At 39.8% G+C, this 14,322-nt stretch overlaps 1 long non-coding RNA gene across 2 annotated transcripts in view; it reads right to left on the bottom strand.

Annotated features, from left to right (window-relative positions):
- The window catches only part of LOC113264031 (uncharacterized), a 309,361-nt gene that overhangs the window by 12,048 nt on the left and 282,991 nt on the right, over window positions 1-14,322 (bottom strand). Inside the window, exon 6 of one of the 2 annotated variants that reach the window (XR_003319512.3) lies at window positions 12,979-13,148. This is a non-coding gene — a long non-coding RNA (uncharacterized LOC113264031). Of the gene's footprint in view, window positions 1-6,438; window positions 13,149-14,322 lie in introns of those variants that run through there. The other variant, XR_008959229.1, reaches the window with a different exon arrangement.

Genomic DNA, 14,322 nt, shown 5'->3' with positions numbered 1-14,322 from the left:
CCTTTGCTACTTTGTTACAGCCACACTCCCAAGTAGACAAGAAACAAGAAAGAGTTAAAAGAAAACCCAGCAATGCAAAAGGATTTTAATGGACACAACAGGAAGTACCCTCAAAGCATTAGGAATCAGTTCATTGACGTGAAATAAAGGAGTTCTGACTAGCTGCACAGGTCCCTCAAACTTCGAGAAACCAGCAGCACTGGAGCCATAACCGGTGCCTGGAGAGACTCAAGGAAAGCAGAGCAAAGAAAGCGGACCAGTGTCAGGGTGGCTGGGCACAGTCGTGGTGAGCCACAGCGACAGCACAGAAAGTGACCCAGCCGCCGGAGTGGCCCAGCCCAATCTTGCCCTCTTGCCCAGTCGCCCAATCACACACCGCAGAGCTCTTCCTGGCAGGGGCCTCATTTCCATAAAGGGCCCTAGGACAGGAGTGTTGGAATCGAGGTGCCAGAAAGCTCTCTGGACAGTTGCTTCTTGGGAAACAGAGCAATTTGCCAAATGAGCAACTCTGAACAACCAATTTGTCAAATTATAAAGTTTACAAAATTCAAATTGCAAGAGATGATTTCCACAGCCTTCGAGGATTTGTTTTTTTCCAAGTTTTAGTTCAGCAATTAGGAAAGTTGTCATAGATTGGTGAAAATTAACATGCATACAAAGCCACCATTTGGAAAACAAATTAAGCCCAGAAATATAAAAAAGGATGCAAATTAGCATGGAACATTTAAAAGGTCTATATATATCCTTTGTGTCTGAATGGTTGATACATTGGAAATTTGAATTCCACACAAGATACACACTTAATCAAGCTAGTTTAAGAAATCAATGAATTAAGAGATGATGAAAACACAGTAGACCGGACTCAGAAAAGGCTTTAGGAGAGACCCTCGCTTTATCACTTATGTCGACTTGGACCCACAGAATGCCTACTGCCACTAACATAGAATATAGAAGGAGTATTCATTCTGAAAATTCAGGGGCCCCAAAGAATAGAACGACATAGACTCTACTGAACTTTGGCTGGTCTCTGTAGCAAAACTGCTGTCTGACTCTTCCAGATCTGGTTTAAGGTATTTGTTTGAAGGTGTTTGGTCATTTGATAACTTGTCAGATTTGTCATTTACTGAATCTGCTTTTGGAAAGTGGACCTAGAATCTTGCTCAGTGGTCCTCAAATACACAGGTGTGCATGTTGGAAATAGCTGGCTGGCATAGGGTGGGCTGACAAGCAATAGCTCATTTAAAGGTCTACAAGTGGCAAAACACTATCGAGTTTTTGAACCCATTCTCACTACAAGGTTTCATATCATCTTAGCAAAGAACAGAAGAATGCCAAAGTTGTACTGAACCTAAAAGAAGGAGAAATGCACATTTGGATACAAATCGTAAAGCATGAAACTATTAATGGGTAAGGTAATACACCATACTTGTTCATCTATGATATGAGAAGAGCAATTTAGGCACAAGATGATTACACAGGATGCTTGATCTTCCAGGCTTTTAGGGGGAACAACACTGAAGTTGAGCAATACTTTCAACCAATACATAAAGGCAAAGGGCTGCTCTCCATTTTCTTCATGTTTTTTGATGAGCCTGGAGAGTCTTGGCTACTGGCTCTCCCAGAAGTGTCCATGATTCCAACCACTCAACATAAGAAAACTGTCACTTGCCCTCAGTGTACCTTTAAACTAGAAAATGACACCATTCCTTTAAGACACACTATTTACGTGGGTCAGAAAATGACTCTAATACACTGATTTTGTTCCAAGTGGATACTTTACTGCCATATGCAGAAAAGTTGTCATTATAATTTTACCAATTTGGGATATCGGCTAAGTGAATCGTGCTCCCATAGATATGAAATCCTTGCACAACTGTGTGGGGAATTGGACCTTGGGGCAGAATATGGATTGGAAGATGGGAGGCAGACACTGGTTGATGAACTATAATGGAGGAGAACCCTATAATTGGCCTCATGACAGAGGAGAGGCTCCAACTGGAGAGCATATGGTTTACCTGTGATACTTACTACAAGTGCTTTCCCAGTGAGCACCACTGGCCTAAGACAGAGTTCAGACCTACCTCTTTTCCCTTCGATCCTCTCCTAGATTACCCTTGTTCTGATTTCCTATTCTACTAATATTTCAGAGTCTGTTCTGACTTCCATTTCTCATGATTTAACCCAGACACGTATACCCCAAAATGACCATTATCTCCTTCTAAGCTATTCACAACATTTATTATGCAGAAGATACATATTAGCATGATTTCAGTAGACTTTGGGCATTCACATAATGAACTTTCTGGTTCAACCATTTGCTGGTTCTCCCCAAATGTCCAATTCAGATTCACTGGTCATTTGGCCAAGGCAGAGATTTTGAACTAGAGCTCAGTGGGGTTCCTGTGAAGGAGCATCTGTGGTTCCTGGTGATGAGCTGGACCTTTTAATCAGCATTCACTCAGTGTTGTTATTCTCATCCCATGCGTTTTATAACAAAATTGTACATATTGGGAGATTCAATATGTACACAATTAGTCTGGACTAATCCCTTTGGAATGTTGAGAGTCTACTCTACATTCAGTTTGGTTCTAACAATATACTATCTTATATTGCATGCCAAGCATTCATTTGTGTTAGTCTTACCTTCTCCTTGGGGGCAAGAATCATGTTTTATATATTTTTGTCTTTTTCCCAATACCAATCTCAATTCAGAGCATATAAGAAATTATTCTTAATAAGAACTTACTGAGTTAAGAATTCACTCTACGACAGTATTCTAAGCACATTTCACCACAACATGAGAGACTGGTACCAAAATGTCTGTGGCAGATCTCACAATGGATCTTGTTCCCCCAGTGGGCCAGGACTTACAGATGAGACAAAGTCAAACTGGATTTTGTCAGGAAGCTTCAATATACTAATTTTGATAGAAATTACAGGTAGTGAGGTTTAAAGTTTCCATAAATTCTTACCCATCAGACTATACCCTCATCATTTCATACTTTTAGAGGAAGTCCAGAGGAATGTAGTGGAATACAAACAGACACGAGTTCCTGGTGAATTATAAGATAATGGATCATGGGACTTGATTTTTGTTCCACCGATGTCCTGCATGATGCCTTTTGAGGAATCCTGGAGGGACACTTACAGCCCTTCCAGAAGGAAGAGTGATCAGAATGTAAGGATGCAGTCAAGGGAATTTTAACATTGGATATGTGGCTCCAGAAAGAGTACCTCCCAAGTCGTATTCCATGGGCCGTTGGTCCCAGGAGATCATCTGACTTGTCTCACTTTCCCCTAAGTGTGGGAAACATATGTAGTCATCTGGAGAATAACAATACGTTTGACATTATAAAGGCTTCATTTGGCTTCATCTGGCTTTTTCCAAATATATTTGAACAAGGAACTCCAATGCCTTTTTGGTAACACTCATTAGCCTCCTCCAGAACTAGTGCTACATGGAATGCGCATTGGGGAATAAAGCTTTGGAAAAAGGGGGGATGAAGCCAGATAATTTGAAGACAGCTAGCAAAGACTTGAATGTACTTAATTATTAGTTATGAGAAATTTATATGCTAAGCAATATACCTATTATATGATGTTTGGCTGAGAAGAATTTGCAATAAATAGGGTATACCCCTCAAATAAATAATAAGGCAGCCTAAAGATAAGAATAACTTAAATTAGCCTAAAGGACAGCATCTAACTTTCCTTACATTTTAAGTGATAGGAAACAAATGTCTTCATAAAAACCTACCAGTGGCACATTCAGTAAAGCATCCAGCTGGTCCGCTGCTTTCCTCTTCTGTAACATAACCAGGATGGTCCAACGGATCCTTATTATCGACCAGAAGGCAACCCATAAACTAAGGCAAACTACTTGGGAAAACGAGAATTTTAAGGATTTTCCTCAAACCCTAACCCCAGATGTACAATGCACACATCTGCAATGTAACTTGGATTATAAGAAGGTGGATGTTTAATATATGGAAGACAACAACAGATCTGCAAGCAGAGTATCATTGGAATGATGGAAAAGTCCAAAGTACAAGGTCAAGGGCTCCTTTAGAGTTGTTGAATAATTATACTGATGGGGCAACTTTCAAACAAAATTGGAGCAAGAGATAAAATTTCTAGGGCAACTTCCTTCTACATTGGAAAGTCTTTAATGTGATATACTTAGAAATCTATGTTTTCCAGCCCTCGGCATAGTATACTGAGAAATCTGTATTTTCCAGAATCTGGAACAGATTCACCTGATCGCCAAGTCAGGAAAAAAAGAAAAACCTTTGACTGTGAAAGACAAGAAGTTAGTTCAGTCTAGAGACAACAAGACAAACAGATTAAATCTATTCCACTGAAACATAGATATATAATTTCTCTCCAGAGAATACCAAAGACTGACAAAATAAACAAAGAAATAACATGTTTCTTAACTTGTGAAATGTGACAGTCAATGGCATATGGCAAAACAAAATGCAAGGAAACAATGTTACAAGTTTTCCAATGTTAGTAGCTATGGAGGAAGTGGAAGCATGTCTCTCCTCTTTAAAAAAAATTCCTAAAAAGAAGTCACTCTCGAAAGTTCCTTTATAGAAAAGCTCTTCTTACTTTTACTGTAAGTAGTACACTACAGTTTGGGGACAGGGAAGCAAGATTGACTAAGTCAACTATTGGGAATTTTCTAGGGTATCCGCTTTGCCTGCAAACATCCTCCAATCAGTAACAAAACTGTATCACAGTATCACTTCCACTCTCAGGTCATGGTGTGGGCATGTGACACAGACCTGGCTAGTGAGAACATTCCTTTCTTCTCTAGCCACAGTGATTGGTTCAGGGATGCACACAGAACTTCTGCTGGCCAACGAGAATCACACACAGGGCATTTGCCAGGGCTAGTGGGAAAGAGGCGCTCTTATTTCCTGGGGAGTTGGCAAAAGTAGAAGACTGAAACCCTGGAGCAGCTGACAGCCACTCTGCTAACACGTGGTAAATGTCTGAAGGAAAAGCCAACAGTGAAGAAACGGAGCTAAAAATTACAGAGATAGATTCCTGGTATTATTTGAGTACTTGAGTCTGACCACGGTGAATTCTCGTCTCCCTGAGTTACTAAATCCCCTTTTATGTTTACCCACCTCGGGAGTTTCCCTTTTCTTTTCCTTTTCTCTCCTCTCCTCCTTGTCTTCCTCCACTTCCTTCTTTTCCATTAACAACCTAACAATGAAGAAGCTGAGCCTAGACCAGTGCCTGTATTGACTGATTCGGACAAAGAGCTGGTGACGATGATTCAGAAGCAGCAGATAAGAAAGCTGTGCATATGGTAATGACTTTTAGGGCTGTGCTCAAGCAAACAGATTTGTAAGTCTGATGAATACTTGCTGGTCAACATATTATGCTATGCGGTAACTGGTTATGAATTTTAAGCCGTTTTTATACTTCGTTGCAAGTACTTCGTCGATATTAAATGTGTATACGTACATTTTTAGCTACACATATGCATCCCATATAGCTATCTCACACAATAATAACAGCTAAGCACAGAAAGACTCAAAGTATCAGTGTGCCCGTGTAAAGTGTAAACTCAGGGAAGGCAGGATGAAATACGCCTTCTTTCCCACTGGATCCCCACCGTCCATCACAAAACCTGGTACATGGCTGGCTTTTCATTTGTGAAGGCAATAAACTATAGCACTTCCTCTATTGGCTTTGGCCTGTTCAACTTTATCTGTACTCAGATCCAACAAACGTCGCCAAGTTCACTGTTCCTCAAGCGGGAAGAGAGAAATCAGTTGAAACATATTTTGATGTATATATTGGACGACAAACAGTTAACATCCTCAACAGATAAAGACTAAATGGACTAAGGAGTTTGTAAGCAACTTAGAATGCTGATAAGCAAAATTTTGTTTCAGGTGTGTTGAATAAAATATTAAATCCTCAGAGAGACCTACTTCTTTGAGTTTTAGGGTTTGTTAAGATCTTAACCTAAAATTTATCTCCTTAGTCTTTGAAAAAAGGCAAATGCTTCCTATAATATGCCAGCCTTAGAAAAGATTATTCGATAAATGAAGAGAAAAGCTTACTTATTAGAAAGCAAAAAGTTATATTCTTATCCTACCCCATTTACCAAGGCATCCTTTAGACAAATGAAGATTTTAAATATAAAAAATAAAGCAATAATTAAGAAATATAACTAAATAAATTCTTTATAGGAAAATCATGATAGATTTGGCTTGTACCCCCAAAACAGTATGAAGAAATCAATAAGCAAACAACAGACTGGGAAATATACTTTAAATATGAAATGGACAAAGGGTTGATATTCTTCTAAACATGTATAAAGTACATGAACATGCAATTCATGAAAGAAGAAATATAAATGGCTGATACACATATGCAAACAATGTTCAACTCTTGCAGTAATAAAAATTACAAAAATAAATCAAGATATAATTTATTTGGCCCAGTCAAATGGAAAATATGAACAAGATTCATAACCCCCAGTCTTGGCAAGGGAAATGGGCCCTTCCATAAAATTTGATTGGAGTACAGTTTCAGTACAACTTTTTCTGGAAGATGATTTTAAAACATGTACTAAAGGCTTTAAAAGAGTTCACTATTACATTCCTCTTCACCAGCAATTCTATTCTTAGAAAAAAAAATAGAGATGAGTATGATGATTCATATTTTAACAATTCACATAAAAGATCAAGCTAGGAACAACCACCATGCCCAACTATAGGGGACTGGTTAAGTAGATTATATCCACAAGATTGAAGATGTTCTAGCAATGACATTATGTACTGACATGGGAAGATGGTTGTAGCATACTGCTATGGAAGAAATAGGTTCTAAAACAGAGAATATAGTACAAAACAGTTTTTATAAGAAAAAGAATACATGTATTCAAATATGCATAAGTAATGAATAGAAGAGCATAATTTAAAATATTAACCATAGTCATTTGGGGTTAATGGGTTAGTGGGACTATGGTATTCTTTTCTTGGTATGTTTCTTTGTATTCAAAGATTTTTTAATGGAAGATCTATGGGTAACATATATACTGAAACACACACATGCTATGTATGTAGTGATAAACATGTGATATGCACGATGCATTTTCAGAAATTAAACAAACCTGTGTTCAAGTCAAGAAACAGAATATTTCACTACCTCCAGAATTCCTCTTTCCCCTTCAGTTGCTGATAATTCTTCCAATTGATTATTATGACTTCCAAACACATAGAATGGTTTTGCTTGGTTTATATAAATGTAATCACATAGTATATAAGTCTTTTGCATCTAACTTCTTTCATGCAATATTATGTTTATAAGATATATCTGATATATTATGCCTAGCTATAGTTTGTTTATTCTCATTGTTGTGGAATATTCCATCATGTAGACATACCACAATTTATTTATGCTTTCTACCCTTGATGGGGATTTGTGTAGTTCTCAGTTTACGGCTACTATAAATAGTGCTGCAGTGAATATTCTAGAACATGTCTTGTTGTAAACATATGTACACATATTTGTTCGATACATACCTAGGAATGGAAAATTGCTGCATCAGAAAGCAGGGTATCTCAGGTTTTATACCACCAACCAGTTTTCTAGAGGGGTGTACCAATTTACTCTCTCACTATCAGCACAAGAGGGGTATGCCCTATTGTTTACTCTGTTTACTCTGTTATCCAGCTCTTAAGGCAATTGTGACACCAATAAGGGAGCAGCAGAAAAAGAAATCAAAGAATCGATCCCATGTACAATTGCACCCAAAACCATAAGACACCTAGAAATATACCTAACCCAGAAGGTAAAAAATCCGTACTCTGGAAACTAAAGAACACTTATGAAAGACATTGAAGATGCACAAAGAAGTGGGAAAATGTTCCATGCTCATGGATTGGAAGAAGAATATTGTCAAAATGTCTATACCACCTAAAGCAACCTACACATTTAATGCAACCCCTATGAAAATACCACCAGCATTTTTCACAGAGCTAGAAAAAACAATCCTAAAATATGTATGGAACCACAAAAAACCCTGAATAGCCAAAGCAATGTTGAAAAAAGAAAGCAAAGCCAAAGGCATCATAATTCCAGACTTCAAGCTAAGTTACAAAGCTATGGCACAAAAACAGACACATAGATCAATGGAACAGAATAGAAAACCCAGAAATGAACCCACAACTGTATGGTCAACTAATCTTCAACAAAGCAGGGAAGAATATGAGGGAAAAAGACAGTCTCATCAACAAATGGTGTTGGGAAAACTGGACAGCGACATGCAAAAGAATGAAACCGGACCACTTTCTCACACCATACACAAAAGTGAATTCAAAATAGATGAAGACCTCAGTGTGAGACAGGAAACCAACAAAATCCTAGAGGAGAACACAGGCAGCAACCTCTTTGACCTCAGCTGTAGCAACTTCTTACTAGACACGTCTCCAGAGGCAAGGGAAACAAAAGCAAAAATGAACTATTGGGACTTCAAGATAAAAAGCTTCTGCACAGTGAAGGAAACAATCAACTAAATTAAAAGGCAACCATCAGAATTGGAGAAGATATTTACAAATTACATACCTGATAAAGGGTTAGTATCTAAAATCTATAAAGAACTTATCAAACTCAACACCCAAAAAACATAGTCAGTTTAGAAATGTGCAGAAGACATAAATAGACATTTTTCCCAAGAAGACATACAGATGGCCAACATACACATGAAAAGATGCTCAACATCATTCATCATCAGGGAAATACAAGTCAAAACTACAGTGAGATATCACCTCACACCTATCAGAATGGCTAAAATTAACCACACAGTAAACAACAGATGTGGAGATGGGGAACCCTTTACACTGTTGATGGGAATACAAACTGGTGAAACCATCCTGGAAAACAGTATGAAGGTTCTTCAGAAAGTTAAAAGAAGAATTACCCGATGACCCAGCAATTGCGCTACTAGGTATTTATCCAAAGGAAACAAAAATACTGATTAGAAGAGGCACATGTACCATGATGTTTATCAAATGGCCAAATTATGGGAAGAGCCTAAATGTCCATTACTGATGAATGGATTAAGATGTGGTGTGTGTGTGTGTGTATACATATATATGTGTGTGTATAAAATTACATATGTGGTATGTATACACACACACACACACACACACACACACACACACACACTGGAATATTACTCAGCCATCAAAAAGAATGAAATCTTATCATTTGCAACAATGTGGATGGAGCTAGTGTGTATTATGCTAAGTGAAATAAGTCAGTCAGTGAAAGACAAATATGATATGATTTCACTCATGTGGAATTAAGAAACAAAACAGATGAAAAAAGAGGGGAAAAAAGAGAGAGGCAAACCATAAAACAGACCCAACTACAGAGAACAAACTGAGGGTTGCTGGAGGGAGGTGGGCAGTGGGATGGGCTAAATGGGTGATGGGCATTAGGGAGGACACTTGTTGTGATGAGCACTGGGGTTATATGTAACTTATGAAGCACTAAATTCTATCCCTGCAACTAACATTATGCCATATGTTAACTAACTAGAATGTAAATAAAAACTTGAAACAAACAAAAAATCAAGTGCCTCTATTTGTTTGTGACAAACAACCCTGGGGAAAAATTTTCCCAGAGCAAGTATTCAGTTAGGTTAAAAAAAGACAACCTCCCATGTGAGGTCTTGCAGGAAACCACCAGACAGGTCAAATAATGCGGATGAGGTTTGAAGGAGCTCCAATGCCATATTGCCCCCTTCAGTTGCTGCGGGGGCTTGGGTTTCACTGTTATTATGAGCTGTGGGTTTTCAAGGCTACCAAAGAGTCGGGTGGGTGGGTGTGGTATGGGAATAGGGCAACGAGAAATGCCACAGAGCCTCTGTTCTTACCGAGCTGCAGTCACTTGTCTTTACTCAATGTTCTCTGGAGTACTATAAACCTTTGGCACCATAAGCCAGAGTTCTAAAAAATTGCCTCTGACAATTTTTGCCAGTTTTCTAATTGCTTTTGTGGAGGAGATAATTTTTGGAAGTCTAAATATTTATTTACTTATTCCATCTTCACCAACATCACTCAATATGCCTTTTAAAAATGAAATCCTCACCACAATCCTATGAGACACATATAATGATGAGGCCATTTTACAGATTGTAAAACGAAGACTTGAGATCAGGTAACATGCTCAGGGGCACAGTTAGTAAATGGAATGCTGGGGTTCAGACTCTGGTTATTGAACCCTCCCGCTTGAACTCTTAACACTACATTCACTAGTGAAGTGAAGATTGGAGCAAACAAATGCCTCGAGCCTTGGCCCTCTTCTCAGGTCCACGATTTCAGGAGATGCAGTGGGGTTTGGAGACAGACTGGCATTATTTTCCTTAAGTATAAAAGGGAGATTATATTACCACTTCTCTTCCTAAAGTCTCAGAATCCAAAGGTTCTGCATAGAGAAATAACATACTCCGAAGTGCTAGGAAATTGTGTTACATAAGAGGCAGTATACTAGAAAATAATCTTTTATGGCCTTCTCAGAAAAATGCCAAACAGGCCTAAACCATCATGTCCTTCCTGGGGGAGCTTCCTCCACAAGCAGGAAGGGCCCCTCACTGTGTGGGCTGAGTTCCAATGAGGAAAGTTTTCAGCTTACGTGACCATCAACTTGGTGTTTGTGCCGTTTGTCCTCTCCCAACTTCATGATTATATGAAAACAATAGCCAGGACTACACCAACTTGAGGAAGAATGTCCTTCTCTGAGTGTTCAACCCTTAGAAGGATTGTTTTGTTACTTCTGTCACCAGTGTGTGGAAACATGGAGCTCGATTTTTCAAGCGAGCAATGGAAATAGGACTAACAAGCGGTCCCAGATTCACTCATATGAAAACAATAACACACTCTGTGACTTGGAGGTCTGGAGGTTTATGTTGGCACCAATTGGAATGCTAATGTGCAAAGAATCTGGTCTCTCCTCTGAAACACTAACAAACACCAGTCATTTCCTACTGATTGGTTTCAACCTAACAAGCATTTTGTTGAGCCCAGAAGAATATTTCATTGTATTTAGATTATGTTGATTACTCACGTATGAGCCATAAGTTGGTCAATGAAGAACAGATTGCTTCAACTTGGTATCTACCACCCACTCACCACCACCACCATGACCACCACCACCCAGGATTAATAGTCATAAACAGAACAAGATATCACATGAAAAGGAAACTAAAGTTTTCTTAAATGCTTCATGAACTTTGGAGTATCAGAGATCCTTTTGGACATATGATAAAAGCTGTGGACTTCTCTTGTGAAATGGCCCTACTGATAGAATTGCACGTTCATCTTGGGGCTTACAGGCTCTCCCAAAAGCTTATCCACCATTGAGAAGTCTTTCTACGGTGCCCCTTTGTCCAGTGCATCAGTGCCTTGGTCATACAGGTTTCAAAGTGCATCTCACAGAACAACTCTGAACTTTCCTCCCACCAATTTAGAATTCTGCCTTGTCCTCAGAATTGGCATGTCCAGGTGAACCTGGACCATCATTTCTGGAAGACTGTTATTGATTGTGTGAGCAGGTCCTTATGGAGGGTATAAAGTGTCATAGAACAAATTATGGCACCAGCAATGTCATTGATTATTTAGATATGTGTGTGTTTGCTATTTCTCAAAGAGGTTTTATTTATTTATTTTTTTAGTAGCTATGTTCTTATTTCATATCAACATGTACAGAAAACATTGATGTGGGTATTAAGAAACAGGAAAACACAATAAGTAACTTGCAGGTCATTTTAAGTATCAGTGAGTATAGTAAAACTGTAACTATGCTACTATTTTAGTTTTTACTTCTCTGCACTGCCAAATATGAAAACCTAATTTTCAAGCACAACTACCTTCTTTGCATTTAATTGTCTTCAATTCAATAGGCACTACTGAGTATCAGTTAAGGGGCAGGCCATGTGGTGGGCACTGGGTTACAAGATGGTTCAGGTTCTTCAGGAGCTCACAGTTCCATGGGGATCACAACCATGCAACAAACAGCTTCACATACTAGGGTTGGTCCAGGTAATAGTGGTGCATGGAAGGGCTCTGTTAGCACACTCCATCTGAGTGAAGAGAGAATGAGGAAGGTGACAAGAGAGGAGTTGGGGGCAGCTTCTAGGGGAGGGAGATGAAACAATAGACTCCTGAAGGAAAACCAGAGCATCAGGCATTCTAAAGGAAAAGGACAGGATTCTGGAAGGCATGAAGCAGCAGGTGCATAGAGGATGATGTGAGTTGTGCAAACTGACTGGAGTGTGACATGTAATCGAGGATGTGGGGAGACTGGGGTTGAGGAGGTAGATAAGATGGCCGGTCCATGGAGGGTCCTGTTTGTCTTTAAAAAAAGTAGACTTGGTCTCAGATGCCATGACAAGTCATGTGAACAGGGTAGTGAGGTGAGCAGGCCATGTGTCATCTGGTAGGGTCTGGCTACAGTAGGGACAGATCTAGGGCAGAAGTAGAAAGACCAATAAGAAGGTCGTTGCACCTGTTAGCGTGGGAGGTGCAGGCCTGTCCTGGGGAGATGGTGGTTAGGGAAGAGAAAAAGGGCCTAGCTCAAGGAAAATGTGAGAAGCAGAATTGCTAGGACTTGGTGGCTGATCACATGTGAGCGAGAGATGGTGGAGAGAGGATGGACAAATGCGGTTCCATGAACTAAGAGCAATTACCTGAATCGAGGAACATCTGGTATGGCAAGAAGGTGCCGCACTGTGCTTGAGGTGCACGTGGGGACACCCTGTGAGTATCTGAGAAGGAAACTAAGGATGGTGGTTAAAACTGTGTGAGAGATCACCCAGTGGAAATATGCAGAAAATCAGAGTCCTTAATATTTTGGAATCATAAACTCCTGGAAGGATATGAAAAAAAAGGATTGACTTCCTCCCAGGAAAGCACCCACGAGCACATGCACACACACGATTTTACTTACCACTTCAGAGGGTCACCAAGCTCCAATCCAAAGCTATGAAGAGTGAGGGGAGCATTCCGTGGCAGGAGGTGAGGAGTGTTGGATTCAAGTGTCTGGCTCCCGTATCAAGCAAGCACGACATTACTAGATGGGACCATCTCCTCTAGACGGCCGTGGCAAGGCCACCTGATCTTAGAACACAGGAAAGAAATGAGGAAGGTTGAGTGATTGCCAGCACTCCCTCACTGATGGGGCCTACAGCAGCTCGGAAGAGTGGAGAATTGCTGACCTGGGGAAACCACCTCTGCCTCCCTCTCCTCTGTGGGTCTCATTGCTCCACCTTCCGCCTCCCACCCGTGGCCCTCATCTCAGCGCTCACAGTGACAAACTCATCTTTCAGATGTGTGCCTGTCTTTGTGGGGGGAGGGTGGGCAGACAGAAACTGTCGGAATTCTTGCCTAACATATGACTCTATAGAATAATTTTCCCAAGGAATTTTTTTAAAGATTTTATTTATTTATTTATTTATTTGACCGGGGGGGGGGTGCGTGGAGAGAGAGGGAGCGGCAGGCTGAGGGAAAAGGAGAAGCAGACTCCCCCAGGAGCAGAGAGCCTTTGATCCCAGGACCCCGGGATCATGACCTGAGCCGAAGGCAGACACTTAACTGACTGAGCCACCCAGGTGCACCCCCAAGGAATTTTTGTACACATTATTTCTACTACTTTTATTACATATTCATAAATTTCAGGTCTTGTCATTTATGGGGGGATCCAAATCTGAGAAGAGGCAATGGATGTGCTTAAGGTCACAGCATAATTTCGGAGGGAATTTGATCATTGGCAGGCCAATTTTCCAGCTGTAACATCATGTTACTTTAATCCAAAGATCCGTGGAAACATATCAAAAAATGTGAATTATAATCTTTTCTTTTTCTTATTAAAATTTTCTTGAAACATGAGACAGTTACAACATTAGTATAAACAACTTGTGGCTTTGTGATGAAAAAGGAAGAGAGGGATCAAGAAACAAGTATTGTTACGAGTTTATTGTTAACCAAGTTTGGATTTTATTCATTTTGTTATTTTTGTTGGCTTCTCTATGTTTGCTTTAAGAAGGCACAGGTATTTGAAATGTATGTGTATATGCTTTCACTGAATATTGACAGTAAACTTTTAAGTATCATCATCCACACTTTATAAATGATAAAAGATAAGATCAGTGAGTTAAGACCTCATCCATGGTCACATGGCTCACATCATGTCACGATGAGAGCCCGTATCTGTCCAGTTTCAAAACAAATTCTTCCCCCACTGCACCATCCTGTACACTTTGTACATGGGAGCAAAGCTCAGGAAGCCTCAGGG

This window comes from Ursus arctos, unplaced genomic scaffold, assembly GCF_023065955.2.
Source record: "Ursus arctos isolate Adak ecotype North America unplaced genomic scaffold, UrsArc2.0 scaffold_15, whole genome shotgun sequence".
In the NCBI taxonomy this organism is placed as follows: Eukaryota; Metazoa; Chordata; class Mammalia; order Carnivora; family Ursidae; genus Ursus; species Ursus arctos.
This window is presented reverse-complemented; position numbering and strand designations above follow the sequence as displayed.